This window comes from Engystomops pustulosus, chromosome 2 (assembly GCF_040894005.1).
Source record: "Engystomops pustulosus chromosome 2, aEngPut4.maternal, whole genome shotgun sequence".
Lineage (NCBI taxonomy): Eukaryota > Metazoa > Chordata > Amphibia > Anura > Leptodactylidae > Engystomops > Engystomops pustulosus.
Window position 1 is genome coordinate 155,550,992 of NC_092412.1, and position 15,536 is coordinate 155,566,527.

At 40.7% G+C, this 15,536-nt stretch overlaps 1 long non-coding RNA gene across 2 annotated transcripts in view; it reads left to right on the forward strand.

The window, feature by feature from the left end:
• Positions 1 to 7,286, forward strand: part of LOC140118755 (uncharacterized) — a 48,609-nt gene extending 41,323 nt beyond the window's left edge. The window contains exon 4 of one of the 2 annotated variants that reach the window (XR_011853252.1): positions 6,934 to 7,286. This is a non-coding gene — a long non-coding RNA (uncharacterized lncRNA). The remainder of the gene's footprint in view (positions 1 to 6,933) is intronic. The other variant, XR_011853253.1, reaches the window with a different exon arrangement.
• The last annotated feature ends 8,250 nt before the right edge of the window (positions 7,287 to 15,536 follow it).

Consider the following 15,536-nt stretch of genomic DNA (forward strand, 5'->3'; position numbering starts at 1 on the left):
AATCCAACCTATGACCGTCCAGGACAAGATGTTCCAGGGACTAAGTGCCAAGAAATCCAGACTGTTTCCGGTACACGAAACCATATCAGTTATCATGCTCAAGGAATGGATAGACCCCAAAAAAATACCCACAATCACCTAAAACTTTGAAAGGAAATAACCCTTTAATAGCAAAGACTTCTGGAGCAAGTTACCCAAAGTAGACGCCCCTATTGTAGGCATCTCAAAGGAAGTATCCTTACCGTTTGAGGACACAGGCCTCCTTAAGGATCCAATAGATACAAAAATTGTAAACCCTTTTCCGAAGAACCTGGGAAATGTCAACGGCAATCCTTAGACCCACCGTGGCAGCAACTTGTACTGCCAGGTCCATGGTCTTATGGCTGGATAACTAAAAGGACACACTGCCAACAGAACCCCTAGGGAGGAGATGCTCGCATCCTTCCCAATGTTTAAAAAAGTTACGAACTTCATAGCATAGCAGAGCTCCCGCCTTATAGCAAGAGGATGTATTTGGATGAGAACCTGGTCAGGAGATGTGGGTTCAAAGAATAAATTGGTAGGAATCCATTGTGAAGGTGACAGTCTCTTTGAATCGGAACTGGATGACATCCTGGAAAAATCCTCAGGAAAAAAAAATTCCCATAGGAACAGTAATGTTATAATCAACGGTGGGCCTTTCGCAACCAAAAGAAAACCTCAACCTAGGAATGACCCTTCATATAAAAAGTCCCAGCCCTACAGAGGAGAGCCCAAAAACCTTCCACCAGTAAATCACAAACCTAATGACGCCAGGCTTCCGGTGGGGGGCAGACTGAAAGAATTCCACCAGTAATGGGAGAAAATTAAAAACTCTCCACGGATATTGAACCTGATAAAGGTGGGATACAAGATGAAATTCATAAGTCTTCAGCCCCCAGATTTTTTCTGTATAACCTGCCGGCCGGGATCAAGGAGCGGGATTGTGTCACTATTGGAGAAAAAAGTGATTATCCAAGTAACTCTCCTATCTTCCTAAGGAGGAAACCAAACTGAACTTACCCCTTAACGCTGAAGCCACTTTTCACCTTCCTGACACGGTCCATTTTTACAAATCTGCCCTGTGTCACTATAAATGGTTATAACTTCGGAACGCTTTAAAATATCCAAGTTATTTTAAAATTGTTTTCTCGTGACACTTTGTACTGCATTTATTTATGAGAAAATCAGATATTTGGTGAAAATTTGGAAAAATTCTTGATTTTCGAACTTCAAAATGTTCTACTTTTTCCATAAATAGTCATAACCGCAAAAATAATTAATAACTAACATTCACCAATTGTCTTCTTTATGTGGACATGGTTTTTTATGCACACTCTTATTTTTGTAGGATGTTATGGGGCTTTGAACGTTAGGCGCGATTTTTCACATTTTCATAAAAAACGCAAAATCTTGTTATTGAGGGACCTGCTCTGGTTTCAAATCACTTTGAGAGACCTAAATAAAAGTAAAATCCCATAAATAACCCCATTATAGATACTACACCCCTCAACGTACGTAAAACAACTTTTATGAAGTTTGTTAACCCTTTAATTGTTTTACAAGGGTTAAAACAAAATCGGATGTGATTGAAAGTGAAATTTTTTTGGCTAAATGAATGTGTTTTCAAAAAATGTACAAATTTTCAGTGGATAAAATACCAAAACGCTCCACAAACGCTCCGCCAGGGCATCAAAGAGAAGCTGCGCCATTCAGAGCAGATTATGCATTGTCACTTTTTATTGGCTATACAATTTTTATTTTTTGGGCAATTTGGACATATGAGGGCTTTTTTTTTGCGACATGAGATGCACTTTACAAATATTTCATTTAAGTGGGTCATTAGCTTATTGATGAGATTTTATTAACTCTTGAATGTATGGGTGAAAAGAAAATTGTAAATTTTGGTTCACTTTTTGTATTTTTTGGGGGTCGTACACTGTACACTAAAAATACTATATTATCTTTATTCTACAGATCACTACGATTACGGTGATACCTCATTTATATAGTTTTTAATTTAATTTTACAATTTTACTGGATAAAAAATAATATAGAGGAAATCTCATTTGTTTTTGCATCGCCATCTTTTCGGAGACGTAACTTTAATATTTTTTGGTTGACAGAGCTAGTTTAGGGCTTATTTTTTACTTGTTGAGTTGTTCTTTTCAGTGGTACCATTTTGGCGCACATAACTTTTTTTGATCACTTTTTAGAACATTTTTGTGCAGAGATTATGAAAAATGTACATTTTTGGCGTGTTTTTCGGGTTTTGTTTTTACGGCGTTCACCGAGCGGGTCCAATAAAGTTTCTGATTTATTGTATGGATTGTTACGGACGCGACGATTCCAAATATGTGGGTTTTTTTGGCGATTTTGTCACTTTATTGCATGTGTATAGGGAATATTTGTGTTTAGGGGACTTTAACTTTATTTAATTAATTCTTTTTATTAAAAAATGTTTTTATGTAATGTTTTTAACTTTTATATTTACTTTTACAGGTTAGCTTGAACAAGCGATCCTCTGATCGCTCGTTCAAGCTCTTCTTCACATTACACAGTGTAATACAGATGTATGCTCAGCATGTATGCTCAGCATTCTCAGTGTGTTACAGCTGGGTCCTGCCAGAAGGCACGGACCCGGCTCCCGGAAGGAGGATCGCGCAGCCCCGGGCACTGGCAGTCCCGGGGCTGCGATTGGAACAGCGTACCCCCCCGGTAAGCGCCATGGGGGGGTCCGATTCACTTTAAAATCTCTGATCGCGGGTGTTAGAGGCAGGTGTCGGCTATAACATATAGCCGACACCTGCAGCTTCTGGCTCCGGCTCCGTTCAGGAGCCGGGGCCAGAAGTTTGACGTAACAATACTGCATTTTGCGGGAACGCACCTCCCGCGATGCAGTACTGTTACGTCAAATGTCGTGAAGGGGTTAAAGGGTAATCTTAAATCTAAGAATTAAGCAAACATTTAGCCTACAAAATATTCAAGATGGAAACAAAGTCCACAACTTGTTTGTTAGAGATGGATGTGCTCAAGATAACGGTCGACCTAAAGGACGCATATTACCATGTGCCGATTCATCACCACTACGTAAGGTTAGCAGTAGAACTGAACAGCGAGATTTCTCATTTCTAGTTCAAAGTTTTGCCATTTGGACTCAATGCTGTGCCAAGAATATTCACAAAAGCAATGGCGGAAGTTGTGGGGTTTCTAAATATGAACAGTATTATAAATAACACCCTAACTCGATGACTTCATTTCAGCTCACAGCACTTCCAGAGTACTAGAATACCTGGAGACTACAATGAACACTTAAACCGAGTTCGAGTGAGGGAAAGAGAATGGAAACTCAATCCCAATATCTTTTCCCCCATAGTGGAAAGGTGGGACAGGTTAGTACAATTTTGCTCTCTCTGTCACATGGACTCTCCCTGGGGGGTAGATGCCCTAGTCCAGTCCTGGCCCCAGGCCTCCGGTATGTGTTTCCTCCCTTCATCCTCATTTCCAGGATCCTACAGAAGATCCAACAAATGTGAGCATCAGTGATCTTGATCGCTTCTTTCTGGACAAGAAGACAGTGGTTCCCAGTGCTTCTTCAAATGTCAAAAGGAGACTACCTACTGCTCCCACAAGTCCCAGACCTCTTATCTCATGGACAAATTCACCATCCAAATCTGCTTCAGCTTCAAGGTTGAAAGAATAGCCATGAAGAATAGGGGGCTTTCAGATGCAGTCATCTCCACTCTTCTAAAGAACAGGAAGCAGATTACGTTCCGTATCTACCTAAGATCTTGGAATGCCTTCAAAGGGTTCATGGAAAAGTCAGAAACACCATCTCCCAGCACAGCGGTTATCGGCCTAAAACCAACTACTCTGAAGGTGCAAGTAGCGGCTCTGATCGGCTTTCTGGACATAAAGGTATCTGAAAACTCATGGATTAAAAGATTCTTGAAAGCATCAGAAAGAATGAGGCCTCAAGTACAAATCACCATTCTTCCTTGGGATCTTTTTGTGGTCCTATTACATCTAACTACCGACCCCTTTGAGCCACTAGAAAAAATCTCTCTCAAACAACTTTCAGTTAAAACTGCTTTTTTTTAAATAGCAATTACAACAGCTAAAAGGATTGCAGAAATCCAGGCTTCCTCGTGCAAAGACCCCTATCTAACGATTCTAGGTGACAGGATTATCCTAAGATATTATCCTGGTTTCCTTCCTAAACTGTCCAACAAGAAGTTATCCTGCCGTCATTCTGTGACCATCCTACCTCCACAAAGGAGGAGCAATAGAAGTGAGAAGATGTATCCTAACATACTTGGAAGCTACTGAAAACTTCAGGAAGTCGGATCATCCCCTAGTACAATTCCAGGGAAACGGCAAGGGCTCTGCAGCATGCAAGTCCACGAGAGCAAACTGGATAAAGTCTACCATTACCTCAGCTTACCAACGTGAAGGATTAACCATCTTCAAGCAACTAAAAGCTTGTTCTACTTGAGCTGTAGCTACCTCCTGGGCAGAAAAAGTATCAATAGAGCAGATTTACAGGGCGGCCACATGGAAGAATCCTACCACCTTCTTTAGACATTATAAATTAGAAGTAGGTCCCGATCTAGCCCTTTTGTTCAAGAGGAAAGTTCTGTCCGCAGTTGTCCCACCCTCAAAGGACTCCTCTGTCATTCCTCCTGTCAGTGCCGTTGTGGAGGACAAGGTGAAAATTACTCTTACCAGTAATTGGATTTTCCGTGAGCCACCACAAAGGCACAGGGTTTTCCCACCTGGAAAAAAAATAAACACCATCTAGTTTGTGTCCAGCTATCAATATATTTTTGCTACTCCACCTTTAAGGACATTCAGGCTTTGCCACTAGATGGGTGCTGATATAATAATCTTACAAAACAGGAACAACAAGCCATTTGGTCCTTACAAGAGAACAAGTTTTCATTATTAAAGAGCAAAAATACAATGTAACAATAGTCAGTTTTATTCTGTTTTGCCTACAGATCCAGCTGACATATTTAAGAAAAATTTAATTGTTAGGTGTTTGGGACTGTGGTGGGGGCACTCTGTGTGCCCTCCTAAGCCAGCCTTTTTTAACCCCTTAATGCCGAAGACACTTTTCACCTTCCTGACACGACCCATTTTTTAAAAATCTGACATGTGTCACTATAAGTGGTTATAACTTTGGAACGCTTTAACACGGTGGTGGCGAACCTATGGCACGGGTGCCAGAGGCTGCACTCAGAGCCCTTTGTGGGCACCCAGGCCATCTCCCCAGCACACCAGACAGGACTCATAGAATCTTCCTGCAGTTGCAAGCAACTTAAAAGATGCTGCTTTCAGTCATATATTTAAGTAATATTTACTTTGCTACTTAGGAATGTAGGAAGATGGAGAATGAGTAGACAGGGACAAATTATCTTTGGAAGAACTTCTGCTGGCCCCACAATTATCTGAGTACAGAGGGACACTGGAAAGAAGCTAAAATGATGCAAATTTTCCATCTTGTCCTCAGGAGGCCAATATGATCGAACGTTGTTGAGGAACAGTAAGCAATAAGATACTGTACTTTTGCCTTCGGCTCCAATAATCAGCTATAATAGTTATCAAAGGTGTCTGCAATTAAGCTTTATTGTTGATCCCTGTTCTTATGACAATCCAACATTTTTTAAATCCAATTGTCACAGAGACCAAAAAATTTTTCGACTGGGGTTACAGTCACTTATGAAGTATACAGTTCCGACGTACATACAAATTCAACTTAAGTACGAACCTAAAGAACCTTTCCTGTACTTAATCCGGGGACTGCCTGTACCCCATATGTGGTGGTAACCCGCTGTATGGGTACACGCCAGGGCATTAAAGGGAAGCAGCACCATTCACAGCAGATATATTGTCCCTTTATAAAGGCTATACAATCTTTTTTACAATTTTACAATTTTTTGGCAATTTGGACATATAAAGGACTCATTTCCACTTTACAAATACTTCATTTTAGTGGGCCATTAGCTTTTTGATGAGATTTTATTAACTCTTGAATGTATGGAGGAAAAGAAAATTTTCAAGTCAATTTTGGTTTCCTTTTTTTTTTGTTGTAGTTTTTGGGGGTCGCACACTGTACACTAAAAATACTATATTATCTTTATTCTATAGATCATTACGATTACGGTGGTACCTCATAGTTTTTTCTATATTTTTACAATTTTACTGGAAAAAAACTAATAAAGAAAATATCATTTGTTTTTGTATTGCCATCTTTTCGGTGATATAACTTTAATATTTTTTGGTTGACAGAGCTGGTTTAAGGCTTATTTTTTACGTGTTGAGTTGTCCTTCTCAGCGGTACCATTTTGGCACACACAACTTTTTTTTTATCACATTTTTGTGAAGGGATTTTATGAAAATTGGCGAGTTTTTTCGGGTTTTGTTTTTATGGCGTTCACCGAGCGCGTCCAACAAGGTTTCTGAATTATTGTACAGATTGTTACGGATGCAGCGATACCTAATATGTGGGATTTTTTTTTTTTTTTTAAACTTTATTAGATGTGTTTAGGGACTTTCAATTTATTTAATTCTTTTTATTAAAAATTGTTTTTAATTAAGAGTTTTTCACTTTTTCTCTTTACTTTTACAGTTTGACTTGAACAACACCCGCAATTGAAGGAATCTCCATTTGCAGGTGTCGGCTATTATATACAGCCGACACCCGCAGCTTCTGGTGCCGGCTCTATTAAGGAGCCAGCGCCAGCAGCATGACGTAATAGTACTGCAAAATGCGGAAACGTACCTCCCGCCATGCAGTACTATTACATCGAATGTCGGGAAGGGGTTAAGGTTGGTGAGGGTAGATCACAGTCTTTCCAGTCACAGGTGCTAAACTGGAAATGTTTTATTGATGACATTGTCTTTCTTTCACAGGGGACCTGTCAAGACGATCTTCAATTTGCTGCAGAGTTAAATTACAAACCTTTCAATATATTTCTGGTTCCACAGACTTCTGATGTATCAGTCGACTTATCATATTATTCCTGTGGTTCAATTCAAGAGATTACATAGGAATTAGAACGTCGTAAATCAAAGTGAAACGTATCCCTGCTCATATCAACCAGTGGCACGACATCTCTAACATCTTTGGCAAGAATTGGAATATACTGTTAAGTGAGCCTAAACCATCTTTGGAGCCACTTTACATATCACAACAATGTTTAATTTGTTTTTTATTTTCATGACATTTGATACTTAAAAGGATACACATTAATACAACTTTTTTAATAGAATTAGACATAACAAAGTGTGAAAAAAGTATAATATTTTCTTGTATGAAATTTTAAATAAGCAATAAAATTGTATAAACCTTTAACAAAATACTTACAAAGATGTACAGTGTTATTCCATCACCATTTACCAGGTTCAAAGGCAGAGAGTGTATATACTTTGGCAAAGAATCTTCTGCTGCTCATTCTGCCTTCAACTGACAGGCTAGACTCGGGTGGCTAACTTCAAACGGTCATTCTCCTAATTGTAAATTCTAGGAGATATGACCATTCAAAGTAGGACACTGTCTTGACGTGTATGTAAATGCTTTCTGCAAGGGAGAATGGGAAAATACGTTGTATATAGCTGAAGGGCAGTCATGAAGGGGTAACAAATTGCATTTTAAACATTGAAGATGTATAAGAGTAGGTATCATTTTTTTCTTGTGTCGTGCTGCATGAATTGACCTCTAAAATAATCTTAAGTTTACTTGAAAATTTGCTGTTTGGTTTGTAAGCCTTCTAACATCCTAATATAATACAATAATATAAAAAAAAATTAGGCAACATACAGCATATGTACAGTGGCGGCCAAAAGTATTGGCACCCCTACAATACTATCAGATAATACTCGTTTTCTTCCAGAAAATGATTAATACCAAAGAATTTGTGATTGCAATATATTCATTTATTTTGCTTGCAATGAAAAAACACAAATGAGCATTTTACACAAAACTCCAAAAAATGGGCCAGACAAAAGTATTGGTACTCGGAGCCTAATACTTGATAGCATAACCCTTAGACAAAACTGCGAACAACCCCTTCTGGTAACAATCAATGAGTTTCTTCAATGCTCTGCTGGAATTTTAGACCATTCTTCTTTGGCTGCTCCACGTCCCTGAGATTTGAAGGGTGTCTTCTCCAAACTGCCATTTTGAGATCAATCCACAGGTGTTCTATGGGATTCAAGTATGGACTCATTGCTGGCCACTTTAGAAGTCTCCAGTGCTTTCTCGCAAACCATTTTCTAGTGCTTTTTGAATTGTGTTAATGAAAACCAATGACCTCTGAGGGAGATCCAGCTTTCTCACACTGGGCCTACATTACCAACAAATTTTGCAGCATAGTCTTCAGACTTCATAATACCATGCACACAGTCAAGCAGTCCAGTGCCAGAGGCAGCAAAGCAACCCCAAACATCAGGGAACCTCTGCCATGTTTGCATGTAGGGACCATGTTCTTTTCTCTTTTTTTCCTGTAAACTATGTTGATGTCTTTTACCAAAAATCTCTACTTTTGTCTCATCTGACCAGAGAACATTCTCCCAAAATGCTTTAGGCTTTCTCAGGTAAGTTTTGGCAAACTCCAGCCTGGCTTTTTTATGTTTTTGTGTTAGAAGTGGGGTCTTCCTGGGTATCCTACCATACAGTCCCTTTTCATTCAGACGCCAATGGATAGTACGGGTTGACACTGTCGTACACTCGGACTGCAGGGCAGCTTGAACTTGTTTGGATGTTAGTCGAGGTTCTTTATCCACCATCCGCACAATCTTGCGTTGAAATCTCTCGGCAGTTTTTCTTTTCCATCCACATCTAGCAGTGGAATTTTCCTGTGGAAGCAATGAAGGAAAACGTCAGCGCCGTGTGGATCCAAAAGTAACAAAAAGGAAACTTCTGCATCAAATCCTAAACTGGGTCAAAGTGCAGCTACTGGTGCGAGATCCAGATGTCTGCGCCTCCTCTCCCTTAAGTTACTTCTTGCTAGTTACTTGGTATCTGGGTCGCTTCCGCAGGTGTGAGCTACACCGACAACCCCGAGACATCGATCAAATATCCTCCTCATCAGTGGGCAGAAAGAGGAAATGAGATGCGGGGCGTAGGCATCCAAACAATAACACACTAGTAATAATACTAGTGATACAAAGTTCATAGAGCTGGATTCAGAGAGGGAGCCTGGTCCCTGGCTGCACACACACAGGCGCTTTTGGATCCACGCGGCGCTGACGTCTCCCTTCATCGCTTCCACGGGAAAATTCCATTGCATGTTTCTGCCATTCCGCCCACTGGTACGGACTCCGCAGACCCGAAGGGACCACTAGCTGCCGAGCTTGGTATTCATATAAGTGCATTATCCTATGCTCTCAGGTGAGCAGCCAATTTTTTATTGTATATACTACTTTTACCGCTACTACTTCACGAGGTCAGCGCACCTCTCTCTTCCTCTTTCCTTCCTCTCACCTCACGATCACTTAACACCCGGCCCGGGTGCTCGTAGAGCTGAGCCGAAGACAACCCTCCATTCCAGTATCGTTCCAACCATCCACATATAGGGATGTTAGCCACAGTGCCATAGGCTTTAAACTTCTTGATGACACTGCGCACAGTAGACACAGGAACATTCAGGTCTTTGGAGATGGACTTGTAGCCTTGAGATTGCTTATGCTTCCTCGCAATTTTGATTCTCAAGTCTTCAGACAGTTCTTTGGTCTTCTTTCTTTTCTCCATGCACTATGTGATACACATAAGGACACAGGTTGAGTAAACTTTAATCCATTTCAACTGGCTGCAAGTGTGATTTAGTTATTGCCACCACCTGTTAGGTGCCACAGGTAAGTTACAGGTGCTGTTAATTACACAAATTAGAGAAGCGTCACACGATTTTTGGTGTGGAATTATATCCAATTTAGCTTTTTGATAATTCTTTTTGTGGTTTTCCACTGAAGACAAATTAAATGATAATACCAAAGAATTTCTGATTGCAATCTGAAGTATCAGAGTATTATCTGACAGAATTGCAGGGGTGCCAATACTTTTGGCCACCACTGTATGGTGAATGTTAGTAACCTTTTTGGGCGAGTAGACTGTCTGATGAGCATAGCATTTAGAAATCTGCAGTTTTCAAAATTTTCACCAGTTACAATTTTTTCAAAAGAAAAAAAAAAACTTTTCCATTCTTTGCTTATCTGTGGTACTGCTGGGTGTTAGGTTAGGTTATTAACCCCTTAGTGACCAATTCTTAATAGTAAGTAACAGTCATTTAAAACATTTTTTGGTATGTTGAAGGACATGCAATTTTAAGCTATTCTGCAATTGGATTAGTTACCAGAATCTTGATCCTTTCACTGCTATTCAGAAGCCTTCCCCCTGTTATCAGCCTCTGTCAGTGATCTGAGGGGTGGCCGTTGCTAGACACTTCCTGTCCACACTGGGACTGAGTGAGAATGTACATGTTAACCCCACCCCCTCTCATTTCCTCATGGCTGCTACCAGTCATGTGCTGCCAGGAGTCCTTACTAATGTGATAACAACATACCTACACTCTTATCCCTCCCTGTGCACCCTCAGCTTTCCTTACACTTGTGTATAAACAAATAATCCAGAGATAGACATACATACATAGACATGGATGGATAGATAGATAGACTCTGAAGAAAGAATGTGTGATGGATGGAGGAGAGGAACGTTTCATTATTACACTCTTGTTACTCCACAAAAATAAGTGAACAAAAACCAAAATGTAGAAAGCCTAAAATAACAATTTATTAGATTAGTTAAAACAAATCGATTTAAAAAGACAACATACCAGAACAAGTCTACCAATGGTCCAATAACTAAATAGACATAATAAATAGAACACATCAGGCCTGTATAGAATGTATAGTCCTCAGAACAAGTCTGAGTTTGCTTCCAAACAAGTACTGTATTACACAATACCCAGAGGAATAACAGAGGACAAGGGACACATACACAGGTATATACAGACCAAGGGTGCACACCACTCGACACATGTTTCACCTTGCTTCATCAGGAATATGTGTGTATGTAGACCTCTGTATATGTCCATTGTCCTGTTATTCCTCTGGATAATGTGCAATACTTGACTGGAATCAAATACCTTGACTTGTTCTGAGGACTAGACATTCTATACCTTTGTACAGACATAGGCTGCATTTACACGGACCCCTTCCCTCTCCACAGCAATGCATTGGGTATGTGCTGTTTGGGTACATGGCGGGGCGTAGAAGGGAAGGGGCGCTATTGAGCTTTTGTAGGGCAGATATTGATTTCAGCTTTCATGAAATATTTGCAGAGCCCCCCGAAAGAACAAATCCATTTTGTAAACTTTTTATCAAGGGCTGTCAAAGGACTTATGTTTATTTTTTGTCCCCACCAGCTAAAATCCATAATTTTTTTTTTTTTTGTGTACAGAGCGGAATAAGGGCTTATTTTCTGCATAACAAATTATATTTTCTAGTGACAATACTTCATATTCCATGCCATGTACAGCAAAGTGACTGTAAAAATGACAAGAAAACACATTTATATAATATTCTCATGGGCTTAGTTTTTTTTTTTCCATCTTTCACTGTGTGCTCCAAAACACATCTAACTTATTCTCTTATTCGGTACGATCACCAAATTTATATAGGTTTAATTATGTTTTGATTTAAACATAAAACCTATTGAACAAAACAAAAAATTCTTCATTTCACCATATTCTGCGCCAATAACTTACAGAGCTCTGCCGAGGGTGTAGTATACAGCCAGCCAGCCCCCATACGGTATACAGCCAGCCCCCCCGCATTAAAAATAAAAAACTTAATACTCACCCCCGATCCTTGGCGCAGCTCGCGATCCCCGGCGGCGGCTCTCGCCGGCTCCTGTATTTATTCTCTAGCCGGCAGAGTCGCGTCCATGTGACCTGCCGGCGGCCGCACGCTATGATGCAGTGGTGTTGTCGCTGATGACGTCATCATAGTGTGCGCATGGACGCGTGGAGACGACTCTGCCGGCTAGAGAAGAAAGAGAGAAAAGGAGCCGCGCCAAGGATCCGGACACCGGAGGGTGAGTATTAAGTTTTTAATTTTTTAATTGACTCGGCTTGATATCGGCTTATACACGAGTATTTACGGTATGTTGTCAATGCTACCATTTTGGGGCTGTGCAACCTTTTTATTACAAGGTGTTGCAAAATAGTAAAAAAGTGGAGATTCTGACATTTGGGCACATTTTTCCGTTACTAGGTTAACCGTCAGGAATAACCGTATTTATATTTTTATGGGACCCAGGGATACCTAACGTGCTGTGATTTTTTACACTTTTTAAAATTATATATAGTTTCATCTGTATTGGGGTGCTTTTATTTTTTTACTTTTATTAATATTGTAATGTGACGTGATCACTTGTTCATGCCAATTCACTGCAATAACCATGTACCGCAGTGCATTAGAAGTGTCAGCCTATGCACTTGCATAGGCCGACATGCAAGGACTGGATCGAGCAAGCAATGCAGAGGACAGACCCGGAGACCTTCATTAGGTCCCAGTCTGTCCATTAGAGAAGACTGAACCCCCGCAATGCGATTGGGGGTGCCGGGAGGACGAGTGAGGGAGCTAGGTAAGTAGAGAAACCCGTCGGCCTAACCTAAGGTGCCTTAGTGACTGATGTAAAACCCCATATGGGTGGTCACTAAGGTGTTAATATTTTTAGTTTCGAAAAATCTTTAAACATTTTCCAAACAATGAAAATAAAAAATTAAAATAAACATGATTAATATTGATATTTTAAAATTAACTTTATTCTTCAAAAACTAAAATACATAAATAATGTATTGGGGAATAAAATTTGTTGACAGTTTAATGGCAGTAAAGACCACAACTGAATGAAATATAATTTTTAAAAAACATGTCATAATTTTGTTCAAGGGATTCTTATCGGCATTTTTGATCTTGTAGACAGAGCCAATGCAACCTTTCCATCACACCTGAAAAATGGATTCATATTCCAGGATTATTGATGGAACGAATGCACTACAACAGTGATGGCGAACCTTTTAGAGATCAAGTGCCCAAAATAAGACCCAAAACACACTAGCTTTTCCCAAAGTGCCAACACGGAAATGAAGGCAGTAGCAAACTTATTGCTACCAGAATCTTTGAGCTCCAATCCGACCCTCTCCACACCTTCTCACACTTTGTACAGGACCAGAAAGCACAGGATGGGTCACTTTAAAATATCAGGGCACTATTGGACTGCAGGCATGTCTGGTAAACTCTGTGCCTGGGAGACAGCCCGTGTGCCCACAGAGAGGTCTCCGAGTGCCATCTCTGGCACCAGTGCCATAGGTTCGCCACCACTGCACTACAAGAATGTCTTCAAACAGCTATATTCTAAACTGGTACACAGCCATGTGCCTCTGCTGAGTGACTGCTATAATATCAAACCAAAATGCCTGCTATATCCTTTCTTTAGCACAGAATTTTTTCTTCAACTTGCCTTTAACAAGACACAATATATACTTTGGTAAAGATAGAGTCGGGTAACTTAAATGTCCATTAGGAAGATTCTGAGTGTCAAAACTAGAGGAGAATCATTGACTAACTTTGATAACAAAATACAGTATGGCATCCATGGAGATCCAATTATTAAAACATTCATGGAAGGTGACTCAGGCCTGCATCAAAGGCAGATGGACTTGGTGTTTTTTTCACTAGGTATATTTTTCACAACAGCCTCCAATGCTTTAGCAGTCATCTCTTTGTTCAATTGTAAAGGGTAAGGAGCATTGGGAGGGGTAGTCATCTAACAAGTCATTTCTAGCATGTTCCTCTAAGGCAGGGGTGAGCAACTAATTTTCCCATGAGGCCACATGAGAAATTGGAATGGTGTTAGAGTGGCAGACTAATTTACTTAAGTTCTACCCAATGCCTGCCATTATTAGCCATCTTCTATGACCAGCAAAGCAGAAGGGATCAAGTCAGCCCGGCGTCACCAGAAACAATGTCTCTGCCAAGCAATATCCTCTAGCATCGTGCACAACGAGGTGTCACACCAGCACATCAACTGCACCGCAGCATGAGTCGTCCAAGAACGGACCTAAAAGACTCCAAAGCTATCCGCCGGCCAACAGGCATCCGGCATCGAACTAGCAATTATGAGTCAGCATAAGAGTGCAAGGACATGCTGTCAGGAAGGGAAGCTCAAGACGCGTCGCCCAGAATTGCTCAGTAACCCATAAGATCCAGGAGTAAGCAGCCAGGTAGCATTGAAGTCCACCAATTGGAGCACACAGGGAACTGGCATTTCTCTGTTAGTTAGAGATGGAGCATTTGGTTAAAGATGGGGGTCATCCGAGAAGTAGCACAGGGGAAGTCTGGAAAAGGTGAGGATGGCTCCTTGGAGTGAGATACAGAAGGCAGCTAGAAAGCATCTGAGCCCTTAGCAGATGGAAAATTCAGGGAGTCAGTCTCTAGTGGAGACCGAGAGAAAGGGGTCCATGGCCCTTCCTGACAATTTCAGTGGACATGCATGTGCAGCTTCCACAACCAGGAGTGGCCCTGGGGCCCCAACACTCACTACATGTATAGAGCCTGGTAGGGGAGTTAAAGAGTGGGATCCTGCTTTTCTCAGCAACTGCTGTGAAGAGGCAAAAATGGCTCCAACCGACGGCACGCCCCCTAATTTGTGTCGCATGGAAGCCAGTGCAGCTGCGCCACAACAAGGGTCGCATGCGCTACAATCGCAGTGCACACACTTCTTAAATACCTGTACCTTTAGCCATGAAGAACATGAATAGTCTGACTAAAGTGCGTTGCAAAGCCCTATGTGTTGCAGGAGGCATTCCCTCTCCTATTACCATTGAGGGGAGAACTGGGAGTGGACGTAGAAGTTTATTTTACCTGGTGTGAGCTGAACACTACTCTTGTATGTCTACTCGCATGAGATGCAGCCCACGCTACAATCCGGGGATATGAATCCAATTTTGAAGAACTGCTCCTACTAATGACACAGAAAACAAACTTGGTCTATGTATCAGACAATTTTGTTTACTTCTAGCTATACTGGGTCTGGTTCAGTAAATCTGGCTGACCCACAGACTGAATTTACCGGATCAAACTTAGCTGTGTGAAACATCCCTTAGTCTGTTATGGAGAGATGGTTTCTCCTCTTTTCATCATTTAGAATGTACTATTTAACAAAAAAAGGAAGGAAGTATACCATGACTACTGTTTTCTTTTTTTTGTCAAACTGGTGCTCTCCAGCTTCTGACTATTAGGTGTAGCAAACTGACAACTCCATGTCCTGGATAGTACACAACAAAGTAATCCTGAAACCTGTAGCAACAACAAATGCAGTCGCCTAATTTAAAAGGGTATTTTGATTTGAGCAAATGAATGTTAATGTTTTTATGATAAAAAAAAGTTAATACATAAAGTATATTGGAAAATTGTATAATTCCTAATGGTTTTCTGGATATCTTCTCCCTGTC